Source organism: Curcuma longa, chromosome 3 (genome assembly GCF_044706935.1).
Source record: "Curcuma longa cultivar G26 ecotype Majalengka, Jawa Barat chromosome 3, ITB_CL_G26_1.1, whole genome shotgun sequence".
Lineage (NCBI taxonomy): Eukaryota > Viridiplantae > Streptophyta > Magnoliopsida > Zingiberales > Zingiberaceae > Curcuma > Curcuma longa.
Window position 1 is genome coordinate 18,240,970 of NC_133863.1, and position 14,366 is coordinate 18,255,335.

A 14,366-nucleotide genomic window follows, 5' to 3' on the forward strand; every position below is an offset into this window, starting at 1 on the left:
TATTCTTAATTTGATTTTACTAGGCATATGTTTAATTCAAGTGATTACCAATTAAAATGATGGTATGATATAATTTTTTTTTCTTTGACTAGGAGTAATAAGTGGTATGCTGATTACTCTATCATTTTCATAAGATTTATTGTATATACACTGCAGTTTCCCGATTTATCTCCTCATAGATGGTCGTGTGATCGATCGTGTAGAGCCGCTGAGATGATGGATTTCACCTTTTACTAAAGTATATTTATTTTCTTATTAAGTGTAGTAACCCCAAGTTTAATAGCACTATAATAACAACAAGCATCATAGTATTTTTGTAGTAGCTATAAATATAGGGAAGTACTATTTTACTTTTGAAAAAGACAACTTTTTGATAAAAGTGATAGTTCGGGATACCTTTTTGATTTTTGCTCATAATCATTCTACAATAAGAGGAATCCAATGCCATCACTTTCCAAATAGTTAATGAAGTGGCTGAACCAAATGCAGCAAAAAAAGTAAGAGTTAGATCAATTCTTGGGGACAGCTTCACATGAATACCATAATCAAGGCACCAATTATTGTACCATAAGATTAATGCACTTGACACAAATCATTGGCTCAGCCAAGCAGAGTTGCTGAAGTATATTAACTGTAATAAATACAACATTTTGAAACAAAACAAAAAAATACACTCACTTTTGAAGTTAGCAATTGAAAGGTGGCACAGTAGCATTTGTCACTATCTACTTTGGAGATGGACCAAAAGATGACAATGAAATGGAGTTCTAAGCAAAAGGACACACAAATACTTACATCAGACAGTGCCACATGAGATGCACTAACTGATACTGATACATTTGCTTGCTTTCAATCTCAGATGTCATAAAAGTTTTAAAGCAAAAGTGAAAATGCCATGAGTTTCTGAATTTTGAAGTTACTAAGTAGATTCAGCTCCTTTTCAACATCAAGAAAACCCTAGTTTCTTTCACTATTGCAATCAATAGTTACTTAGTCGTTTCACCATCTTCAAACTATGTTTGTCTGAAATCATTTAGCCTATGTGAGTTTTGATGATTTAGAAATACAGTCCAAAGTTCATTGTTGCCTAAGGTTTTTGTAGAATATCATCATCAGCATCATCAATGCTTCTGAATACTTCTAAAAGATCAATGAATAGAAGACATGACTGTTCCATTAACAAGGAGCCAAATGAAGCTTGTTTGATGAATTGTTCATCAAAATGAAACCCAATCAACTGAAAAGAAAGAAAGATCTGAAGAGTTGCAAACAAACTCATCCAAGAACACTGTAAACGATAGCAAATATGTAGAGTACTGGATCCAAGAACACTGTCAACGATGATCATGAAGTCATAACTTATCATATTAAACAGTTCTCCATTTTCAGATATCAGAAATAGAAGTAGAGTACTGGATCAGCAACACCAGATTGGATAGCAAATATGTAGTAGATATCAGTTACCACAGGGGGAGCCATTGCCTGAATTGTGGTGCGGGTGGTGGCGGCTGGAAGTAGAGGAGGCGGAGGGATTAGAAGATGTCGAGGACCTCAAGAATTTGGCGGTTGCAGAGGGGGCAGCTGCCGCGGCCGAGCCAGAGCTCGCGTGAGCAGGAGCGGCAGAAGGTGTGGCCGCAGGGGATAAAGGCAGCTCCTTTGTGCCTTACCATGCACACGCAGCACATGTATGACATCGCCCCTCCGCCGCCGCCACCGCTGTCCTCCTCGTCCTCCGCCGCCGTTGCCAACGGAGATAACCCTTCCTTCCCGCTCCCGCCCCATTGACGGTCGGTCTGCTCCAGTAATGCCATCAGCGACACTCTACCCGGCTCTTCCACCCCCCCTGACCCTCCTCCTCGCCCTCTGCAGCAGCGGAGTAGGGCGACTCTGCGGCGGCGCCTTCATCAGCGTTGTTTAGTTCGTTAGCTGTAGGTACTTCCGTTGCAGCGACGTCAGTGGGTTGTTGGTCGGCAAGGTCTGAATTGTCATTGGATTCCGAGGAGGCTGCAGCTGGAATGAGGTGGCCGGAGTTGTCGCGCTCGGGATTCGAGCTTGATAGAAGCTGACAGGGGGAGGAAGCACCGTCGCTATGGAGGAGGAAGTGGTCTCTCAAAGTCTTCCATGCGGCGGAGCTGCTAGAGTTCCCATCCTCCGCGACCCCATTCACCTCGTGCTCCTGCAGGATGATGTCGAGCAGCGTCCTTCCACCGTTTCCGTCGCCACCGTCGGCGGTGGAGTCTTCTCCCTTCTCGCATGTGACAACCGGCCCCACAATCAACGAGTCGAGGCGGGGGAATCGTGTCGATTCCTCCTCCCGAAGCTTGAGGAGGTCTCCGAGTCTGGACGAGTCGTCGGCCGACAACTGATCCGACAACGTCACGCTTCGCCGGAGCTCCCTCCCTTCCATTCCAAGGTCCGATTTTTTTTCTCACAAAACTCGCAGATAAAATCCCTTCCTCCGGCGATCGACAGCACAATCTACAACAAATGAGAAAAAAAAAACACACAGCGATGGAGCTCAGAACACAAAATCGCCCCCTTACCTATTCAGTCAAGGGGCGAAGATTTCCAGAATCTACCGAGCGAATTCTTCTCGTCGAACACCAGGAAGAGACTAAAAAGTTCCGCCTTTTCTCCAATCATCAACTAAAGAAAGCGACAGAGCCAGACATCAACAACGAACAGAGAAATCAGGGAGGAAAGACGAACGAAGAAAAGCGACAAAAGGGGGATAAAAATTCCACCTTTCGAATCGGCGACGAAGCCCTTCTCCACCTCCTCCTCCTCCTCCTCCTGGTGGCGCGCGTTTCTTCTCCTCGCTATCTCATTGCCGATCCCTGCGTCGCTGTAAAAGGCGCGGAGAGGGAGAGGGAGAGGGAGAGGTCGGAGACGTACGCGTGCGCCATCTCCTTCCCTTGTTTGCGCTGCGGTTAGCGGTGGAGAACGATCCGTGGACTCGTTGCGATGGCAATCGGTCTTCTGCCTTTGACCACAGTCCACACCGGAATTAACCATATAACGGTGTCCGTTACGCTATGCGTATCGTTACAAGTAACGATACGAGATCCAATCATTGCCGACGGTCGGTACGTGACGGCCGATTTCGCTCGCAACGTGCGATACCTCTGGATCAGATCATGTCGTCTCACGTGCTCCTCGTGTGCCGTATGATGTTTTATTATCATTAAAAAATATATTTCATATTGAAAGAATTAAAAATAAAATTAAAAGAGCCTTTAGTTATCCTTATCATCTTCTTTTTTTTTAAAAAAAATTATTAAAATAGTACCCACTTATAATTGTCTCTGTACTCCTTTTCTTCTGCATAGGTGTAATCCTAAGTCAAAATACAATACCATTTATGAGGAAATAAATTGGGAAACAATTGTCTCTGTACTCCATCTCATCTGGAACCTACTAAGTCAAAATATAATACCATTTTATTAAAATGATAACATCTAAGAGCACTATTTTATTAAAATATTATTTATTAACTTAATTAAAATTATTTAAATTTATCAAAATGACTTCAAAATTATTATAGGAGTTATGACTAAGTTAAATTAATTTTGATAAGTTTAAATCATTTTGACTAAATTAATAAAGAGTATTTTAATGTAAAAAAATTCTCCATGTATAGTAATTTGGATCAATGTTGGAGCAATTACACTTATAGTTACTACAATTATATTGAAATAAAAATATTTTTTGGATGAAAATATATTGAAAGCATTGTTATGATGTTTTTTTTTAAAAAAAAAAAGGAGTATTTTTTATGAACCTATTTACAATATATAGCGTACCATACATGGAAGTTGCAATATTTGTTTGTCCTCCAATAAAGTTTTTTCTTTGTTTTCTACCTAAACTTCCCTATAGACTGAATAAGCTTACTCACCAACTTGTCCGTAATGTTATACCTAAGGTATGTGGCAAAAGGCAAAGATGATCACCTCGGACGAATGTTATACCTAAGTTATGCATAGAAGAAAGGTGGAGATCGCCATAACTCTTATGAAGCTAGAAGGGAGTAGTCTAAACTAGTAAATAGGTTCCCTAAACCCTAAGCTATGCATGGAAGAAAGGTGGAGAGCCATATCTCTTATGAAGCTAAAAGGGAATCTAAACTAGTAAAGAACATTTTGAGGAGGTTTCCTTTGAAATTGGGCTTTGAGGGGATATAGATTTGTCCTTTGTTAAGTTTCATCTTGTTAACTTGCTAATTTTTTTGTTAGAATTAGCCCTTAATGTCAATTTGGATTGAGTTGGACTCGAGTTGGACTCAAGTCAACTCAGATTGTGTGAGACTCGAGTTGGACTCAAGTCACACAAGCCAAATTCGAATTAATCAAAGATTATCATGCATGAGATGCATGATCATAAAAAGTTGCATGATCTTCCTTAAAAGAAGAGAAAAATTATCATGCATGAGATGCATGATCTCCATTAAAGGAAGAGAAAGATCTTCATGCATGAGATGCATGAGAATTAATAAAATATTAATTCCTTAGATCACTAAAAGCCAAAAACCCTTCATCCCATGGTGGGATATAAAAAGGGGTGAGAGACTCTTGATGAAGGGGTTGTTGGATGCTCTTGCTCTCCCTCTTCTTCTTCTCTTCCACCTTTGGCCGAATCTCCTCTTGTGGCTAGCACCACAGTTTGGTTCTTCTCCATCTCAGTGTTCGTGTGGATACCGTGGAGGCGCGAACACACTGATCGTGCTGAGATCCGTGAACCTTTGAAGGCAAGAGTTACTGTCGGGATTGCGAAGGGCTCGCATCAAAGGTAATCTCGATTCTAGTAGGTAGAATCGTCAAACGAGTATGTTTTTCGCATGGATCTTCTGGAGGGATCCTGTTTTCCGCTGCGTATATGCTATTAAAATTGTTTGATGACGCATATAGATCCCTACATTTTTTTCTTTATTTTTTTCTTTTGTAGAGATTGATGTCTTAGTAATTATGGGCGACAATTCCTTCGACAAGAAAATGATAGAAGCATAAGTACTCATGTAACCTTTGAAGATTTTAGTACTAATTTCAAGTTGGTGGAGCTTTAGAAGACCTCTAGCCTTGATGTCAGAGAAATAACGCTCCTAAGTGATCAAATTTGATCAGATTGTTTTATGTGTTTGATAAAGAGTATAAGCTAGGTTTTACTTATGTTTTTCATGGGTTCGTCCAATGTGCAAGGATTTGGAATTGTACACAGAGCTTACAAAGTTACTTGACTCGATGAGGTCCAATTGAATTGTGATTAACATCTTAGAGGTTTAGAACAAGCATCGAAACTTTGGAGGATATTGGAGGAAACTCTAGGCACAATAACATTGAATGGTTATGAATGTAACATAGAGATATTGTGTTCGATGGATTAGAGGCTTAGTACGATATGGACTCAAAGGCATGGAGGATTGGATGATATAGAGTGAGCTCAAGGAGCTTAGTGCATTTGATAGAAAAGCGGCTTAGTGAAGTGAAGGAGCATTGAATTATCAAAACATCGAAGCATGAGGACATGGTAGATTATGTGAGTGAAATGTAATCTTAGATATTATATCTTAGAATTATCAAAACAAATGTATTCTATTTGTTGGTTGATCTACTTGAATTGACTATTTAGTTGATTCAACCGTCAATTGATTGAAGGTGCCTTTAGTCAACTAATTTGTCAATTAAGACCATTTTACTAGTCGGTCTTCACCTAAGTTAAGAACTACCCACTCCTGATCACATGTCTCTTAACTCACCAAGAGTTTTACCTTGCCATAGGGTTGTACTACTTGTCCTTCAGATGCACCTGAGCCCTTAGTTCTCTCCACGTGCTATCTGTCGCCTATATAATTAGCCTCCTCAATCTTAGTTGTACTTTGATGCTTCTTGTCTTGTGATGTCTCATACTATCCTTCTCTGATCTCTACAAATCTTGAGTCATTGAGTCATCAATAATTTTAATCATGCCAAGTCTTCATTTGTATTTTTTATCAAGTCCTACATGACTACATACACATAAGCATAGTGTCATTACGGTTTTGAGTAAGGGCCTTCTTGATCAAACTTCACGAGCATCATCTATTGGCACATTAATGATAATCCCAAATGGTCAAATTTGAGTAGATTATTTTGATGTATTTAGAAAATGATTTAATAGATTGACAACCCTATCAAGGGGCAAAGAATGAAGTGGACTTACAATGAGGTGAACATAGAGTGGCATGGAGCATCTAAGGAACTAAAGTCCTCGCAACTCATATTTAGATTGATCATTGATTGACACTTCTTCTCATTGGCATGCTTCAGTTGTTAACCTCTTCGGCTTAAGTCTAATTTGGAGGTATCAATACATTAACTTGTGAGAGATTATGTTTTCATATTTATATAATTATGTACGACATTAGGGCATGTTTGGTAAGGGGTAATCAGGCTTGTAATGTAATCAGGATTACATTACAAGATGATTTACTTTGTTTGGTAACATTTTAGAGATATAATGTAATGTAATTGGATTACAAAAGAGGAGCCAAGATATGTAATCTGGATTACAAAGGAAATAGTATGTAATCCGATTACATTACAGATTCTATTTTTATTGTACCAAATATACCCTTCCACTTTATTAATAAAATTAATAATTTTATAAAATCAATAATTTATTAATTATAATTAATAATTAATTATTAATAAAATTAATTAAAATAATTAATAAAAGTATTAATAAAATAATAATTATTAATTATTAAAATAAGTATTAATAATTATAATTAATAAAATAATAAAATTAATAATAATAATTATTAATAATAATTATTAATTATTAAAATAAGTATTAATAAAAATTAGGAGGGTATTATTGGTATTTTATAATAATAAAAATTAGATTCCTTATTGAAAATAATGTACACCAAACACTGTAATGTAATCATTCTTGTAATCAAAGATTACATGCATTCCTTCAACCAAACATAGTAATGTAATCAAGATTACATTACATTACATTACAAACTTGATTACATTACAAGTGTGATTACATTATGTCATACCAAACGTAGCCTAAACAACACAATAAACATATGATAGATAACATATACTTCAATATATATTAGTTAAGGTGGCAAATTTTTTTTCTTTGTTGGAAAATATAATAAATAAGTTACTGTTCATCAACAATGTTGCAAACTTGCAAGGTACCATCACATGCATGTATTCTTTTAGTTCAAACCTAAATGGATGCCTTAGTAAAGAGTAAAGTCTGAGATAGTATATATATCTTCTCACATGCAAATAGGGATATAAATAAATCAATTGTTTGTATTCAATTTGGTAAGAACTTATTTATAATTGTTCAATATATATAAGGTCAATTACATAAATAAATTTGAGCAACTCGTTATAGTAAAGTTATAGTAAATGAATAAGTTTGAACACCTATATATTCAGTTGATTATATATTCATGGATAAAAATTTTGAATTGTTAAAAATGATGTCTATATTTATCAATAAATTTCTTATCAAACTTATAAATAAATAAAGAAAGAAACTATCAAAATGAATAAACAAACTTGTAATATCAATCTCACTAACCAACCAAATAAATTTTAAAATATAAAAATTTTAAACAACTAAATAAACTCGAATGGAAAGCTAGATATAATATCTAAACGAACTAAGTTTAAACTAAAAAAAAGAAATTAAATAAAATTTGAATAATTATTTCAACTGCCTGGTTCATTTTAAGTTCGATTTGGTTTAACACAGTTATTTTATCAAACAAATTTGAACAACACAAAATATTTAGACTGACTTAACTTGTTTACAATAGATGCAAAATGTAATCAATAACCTTAATTTTTTCACCCTCTGATCGCATGAAATACACCATCATATAGTCATTCATTTAACCATCCAAAGAAAACCCAAATCTTCTCAATCAAATCCTTCAAGGAAGACTAACTAATACTTCACACAGGCTCTAAACTACATGAATGCAGCTAACAAGAACACGAGGAGTCTGAATAAGTTCTACAATACTAATTGCTGCAAAACTTGTGATTCCAGTCAGTCTGTGCCTGACAATATCACCTGTGACACACACATAGATAACGATAGGCACTGTTCATGGGGTCGCTGGCGTCCACAGGGATCTGCTCGGCGCTGCACTTGAATCGGCAACCTCTACATTCATTGTAAGTGCAGATTGGAGCCATGGAGCCTATCAACTCCCCACTAGTCATGCCACCACTCACCATCTCTACCTGAGCAAACAATCAATAGATCATAAGAAGTGTGTGCATGCTCAGATGAGAGCATGCATTGAGGAGTAGAAACTGACCTTATGCAGTGGAAGAAGGCTTGAGTGATCAGTAACTTGTCCTTCGAAGCCTGTAAGGTGGCAAAGGGCGGAGAGGAGAAAGGCGGAGAGAAGGCAGAAGAAGAGGAGGAAGGAGGTGGAAGCCATGGCCATGGCCTCTCCTGTTGGGTTGAAGAAGTTGGACTGGATGGGAATTAAAGAAGAAGAGGTGGAATTAATGGAGATGAGAAGGGGGCCTGGCGGTAGGATGTTCCCATGCAACCAAAGAATTTTAGGTCCCCCACTGAATGCATGTAATGTTGCATTCACAGTTGATGACAAAGTTGAATGTCAATTATTATCATTCACGATCTTTTGCTACTGCACGCTTGAATCATTTCTTTGTCTCTGGATTTCAGATTTGTTGTTTGCCTCTTGTCCATTTGTTCATTAGTTTCTTCTCTTCTTTTTTTTTCTCCCTCTCTTGGTTAGGTGCAAGGGCATGTGATTCTTACTACTGCAAAAAGCTGCAATTGGAAGGGTATTGTCTCGGTTTCGTCGAAATTCAAACTCTTATCTACTTCTACAACTCTGTTCTGTCGTAACCAACTCAGCTATGTCTTAGGAGCGCATGTGACCCTTATGATTAGTAATTGGGTGAAGTTAATTAAATTAGTTTGTTAATTAACTTCAATATAGAATTCAATGTAACTATTATGCATGATTTAATCTTTTAAAAAATTATTTTACATGTTTACTAGTGATTGGATCTTTAGGACCATCTATATCTTTGTCTCTATTGCTTGATTTTATATTAATTAAGATAGTTAGTGATACCAAAATGTCCAACTTACAATAATTAAATATCATAGATAAAATATTTATTTTTTTATCATACTTACAAAATATCTATTAAACATATGATAAATAAATAATATTATCATAAAAATTATAGATTTTTCTAAAGAAAAATTAATTTTTTTATGATTAGTGACGTAAATAAAGAAAATTAAAATTCTTGAACCAAACATATTTTGTTCATCCAAAGATGACACATGTATTTGATTAAAGATTTTAATTTTTAATAGTATGAGGCATTTAATTTTTGATAGTATATTATAATATTAGCCTAAAGGTATATTATAATATATTATAATATTTTATCTAAATTTATATGTCTTATTTGCAATAAGTTCTCTTCATTCACAAGCTTATTTTGTTACTATATTAATGGTTTGAACTTCTCTGAATGGAGTGAGCAAGTCGATTTTTATTTAGGTGTGTTAAATCTTGATATATGTTATTAAAGAAAAAACTCACTACTATTAATGATTCAAACAGTGAATAAGAGAAGTTCAAATATAAAACGGTTTAACATATTAAGTTTTATGTTTATATTAATGAGTATTATCGCAAACAACATTAAGACTATCATTCCACAAATAGAAAATATAAAAGAATATTTAATGTTTGTGAAAAAATATTCTTATTTTGTTGATAAGTCACTCGTTGATACATTAGTGGCACAATTCACGACCATGAAGTTTGATGGACTCAAAGTATGTACAAATATACAAATATACCATTAAGATGACTAATATTGTCACACCCCGAGGATCTGATGGTCTGATGAATCTAGAAGCCAACTTCCCTTTCAATTCAAATATCTTAACTCCTGTTATAGGTAAAACTCGTAGAAATACATGATCACCCATTAGGAATTCTAATATTCTTCATATATCTTTGGTTTGCATAACTCTTTTATCAACTCTGAGCAGTCAGCAGTCTCTATATAATAGTCCGTACTATTTCAGCATCATGATGAATGCTTTGCGAGCTCAAGAGTTGGCATTCACTAACCTCATCTCATAAGATAGGAGATCTACATGCTTTGTCATAGAGTACCTCACAAGGTGTCATCTGAATGGTCAAAGTAAAATATGGATCTCGATTAGAAATAATCCTAAGGGGAATACCGTGAAGTTTTGCAATCTCTCTACAATATAGCTCTACTAGAAGGTCAAGTGATTCAATCCTATGAATTAGTAGAAAATGCATTGATTTGGTTGATCGATCAATGATCATTCAAATCGAATCATGTCTCTTCTAGGTCCTTAATAACCTCGTAACAAAATTCATAGTGATATACTCCCACTTCCATTTTGGCACTATGATCTTTTGAAGTAACTCATCTAATCTCTGGTGATCTGTCTTAATTTGTTAGCAAACTAGACTCCAAACTACAAAATCTGTAATATCTCTGTAATAGACATTTTGATATTTGATGGTTTCGTTCACCACATTTTAAACACTGCAAGGGTCTCATCGTAGCTATAGATTTCTGGCTCTGCTGTGATGAGGATGGGTGGTCAAATCCCTGTGTTACCTTGGCTACCTTTTGGGGTTGCGAAGTACCTTGACCACTATGTCGACGATCTCGTGATAAAATCCATAGTGATATGCTCCTACTTCCATTCTAGCACTACGATCTTTTTGAGTAACTTGGTCAGTCTCTAATGTTCTGTCTTAATTTATTAGCAAACTAGACACTAAACTACAACATTTGCAATATCTCTTTTCATACCTTTCCACCTGTATGATCACCTCAAATCTTGATACATTTGAGTAGCACAAGGATGGACTACAAATCTAGATCGATGTGCTTCTCATAGAGATCTTCCTTAACAGGGTGTGCCTTCGGAATGCACACCCTGCCTCAGAATCAAAGAGATCCCTCCACATCACGAGAAAAGTCTGACTTATAAGCTAACTCTAACTCACTAGCTATAGATCAGAGATACTGATCTTCCATCTGACTTTCCTTGATCTACTCAACTAATTGAGATTATATGATCAAGGAGACTAGTATACCACACAGTGCTTGCCCTACTTCAGCCAAATCTAACTCTGAAAACTGTCTTACCATCTCAGTAATTGTCACCCTGTGAGTTGCCCATACTCCTCTAGACTTCCTGCTCAACACATCTGTTACTACATTAGTTTCTAGGGTGATAGTTGATAGTACAGTCATAGTCTTTCAGAAACTCCATGTGTGGAGGTCGTTCTGTAGGTGTTGAGACGGTGATCCTTCTCCTTGATGTTGTGCTTTCAAAGTGCAGTCTCTACTCATATGTCCTAGCAGATCAATAAAAATAGACACTTTAATCTAATAGAAATTTTGATATTTGATGGTTTCGTTCACCACATTTCAAACACCATAAGGTTCTCATCGTAGCTATATATTTTTGGCTCCACTGTGATGAGGATGGGTGGTTAAATCCCTGTGTTACCTTGGCTACCTTTTGGGGTTGTGAAGTACCTTGACCACTATGTTGACAACCTCGTGACAAAATCTATAGTGATATGCTCCCACATCCATTCTGGCACTGGGATCTTTTGGAGTAACTTGGCCAGTCTCTAATGTGTAGGATCGTTGGAGTGCACCAGAGGGGGTGAATAGCACATTTGTTGTTCGTTCGTTCTATTATAGAGACTAAGCAACAGATTAGATAAACACACAGGGACTCGCGAATTTATTTGGTTCAGAACCCCCCAGGGTTAGTACGTCCAAGGCTTATATACGGGAAGGTGCTCGTCCACTAATGGCCTCCTTTCCTAACCTTCATTCAGAGACGAAGAAACCCGTCTTACAGTCTAAATATATATAAATTAAACACAAATTGTAAGATTTAAAACTAAGAACAAAATCAGTGTAACTGATTTGGAAGTCTTGAGCACAACGTACTCCTCCTGGAACTTACTTAGTTGCACAAGCCTGCCTCTATTTGCATTCAATGGAACCATAGGATGAGGAATATGGTGTAGAGAGATGATCTCCTTGTGGTACACATTCAACCTCCTTGTATAGAGTCTTTCAGGCTCCTGGATCCTTATCCGGGTGCCTGGATAAGATCCAATCCGATCCGATCTCATCCAAGCACCTGGAATAACATTCGAGTGTCCGGATTTAGTTAACTTGGGTTTAACTTGAGTTGATCCCGAGCTTGGTTCAGCTACTTCTGTGTGTTCCTCTTATGCTTTCTTCGTCTTGTTTCCATCTCTTGGTTTATGCAAGATAATTAAGCATACAAACACGCAAGCAATCTAAGTCTACCTGTAGTTTGTCTGACCTACTAGGCTTACCTAAGTCTTACCCTGTAAATTTAACCTACTGGCTTACCATTGCTTAACTTTTCATTAGGACTAGTCACTTCTATAGGTAAACTTTCCACCTACTAAACATCCAGTTTGGACTTTTTCTTGCCTAACCTCCAATTAGGACTAGTCACTTCCATAGGTAGATTTCTTACCTATCAAATATCCAGTTTGGACTTTCCCTTACCCAACCTTTAGTTAGGACTAGTCACTTCCAAAGGTCGACTTCTCACCTATTAAACATCCAATTTAGACTTTCCCTTGCCTAACCTCCAGTTAGGACTTTCCTTACCTAATCCTCCAGATCAGGACTTCTCCTAACCTCTAACTAGGACTGCTTAGCCTCCAATTGGGACTTCCTTGCCTAATAATCCAGATCAAAACTTCCTCTACCTAGCTTCCAACTAGGATTTCTCCTTGCCTAGCCTCAACTAGGACTTCTCACTAGTCTTCTGGTCAAACTGACCTGACTAGATTTTACTCACATCCAAATATTAGGTCCCGTTTGGATCAACCCTTGTTCAAAACAGACCAGACCTAGGTGTATTGTCAAACATCAAAACTCTAGGATAAGACCTAGTGCTCCTTGCACCAATATAATGTTCTATCTTAATTTATTAGCAAACTAGACACCGAACTACAAAATCTACAATATCTCTTTTCAAACCTTTCCACCTATATGATCACCTCAGATCTTAATACATTTGAGTACCGCCAAGATGGGCTACAAATCTAGATCGATGTGCTTCTCATAGAGATCTTTCTTAATGATGAGCGTAGGTCATATATAATTTTTTAGCATTGTTTAACACTCATCTATTTGTAATTCATTGCATATGCTCTATTTTATCACACCTTATTCATTTATTATTGTCTGTTTCTACTCTTTTATTTGGAGATATGCTCTTTGTATATTTTTGATTGACAGGATGTGATTTGAAGCTAAAACGATGCATTATTGATGATGGAGCAAGGAGTGAAGATTGAAGCACATTTTAATGAGTTTAGAAGTCATTTGGAGTGTTTTAGAGGCTCCTAGGGTCGTGCCCGACCTCCCCAAGTAGTGCCTCACAAGGCATGGGCATACCTCAACTTGCCACGGCTGTGCCTCACAAGGTACGGTCGTGCGTCATCATTCTAGGGATCAAAACATGGTCGTGCCTCAGTTGGACTACTCTACATACCAAAAGCAAATTGACCATAACTTTTAGCTCACATGGAACCACTGAACGTGCCATATACCAAATTGAAGAGAACTTCAAGATATACAACTTTTATTCAGGGCATACTAAAGGATTCCTTCTCTAAGCCATACAAAAAGGTATGGGAATGACTCTTTTATAGAATACTTCCAACTCTGGGCCGTGTCTATTCAACAGAAGGGTACCCACTCTAGGTCGTACCTAATAGGCATGGCCATGCTTATTTTACAGGAGAATGACTTCTCCAGGCCGTGCATCATGAGGCACAGCCGTGCCTCATATTTCCAAGGCCGTGCCTTACTTTTCCAGGGCCCAGACACGGTCATGCCTCATCCAGACTACTCTACAAAATAAAAGTAAAATGAGCATAACTTTTAGCTCTGATTAAATCAAGGGTCGTGACACCTATCAAAATGGAGCCAACTTCAAGATCTACAACTTTTCTTTAGGGTATTTCAACTGGTTCTAACTCTAGGCCATGCTAAAAGGCATGATCGTGCCCACCATCCAGATTCAGTCTAGACAGGGGTCGTGCTTATAAGGCATGACCATGCCTCATTTCCAGAGGGGCCTCACAAGGGTCGTGCCTTATTTCTAGAGGAGGACCTCATAGGGGCCGTGCCTATGAGGCACGACCGTACCTCATTTCCAGAGCCACCCCTGCTTGGGGTTGTGCCTACAAGGCACGGCTGTGCTTACGGGACACGGGGGGTGTCGCG

The 14,366-nt window shown here is 37.4% G+C and overlaps 2 pseudogenes; both read right to left on the reverse strand.

The window, feature by feature from the left end:
* Positions 1-1,095: 1,095 nt before the first annotated feature.
* On the reverse strand, positions 1,096-2,969 carry LOC141824338 (uncharacterized; annotated as a pseudogene).
* A 5,109-nt stretch (positions 2,970-8,078) lies between these two features.
* LOC141822930 (uncharacterized) lies at positions 8,079-8,616 on the reverse strand (annotated as a pseudogene).
* Positions 8,617-14,366: the final 5,750 nt, after the last annotated feature.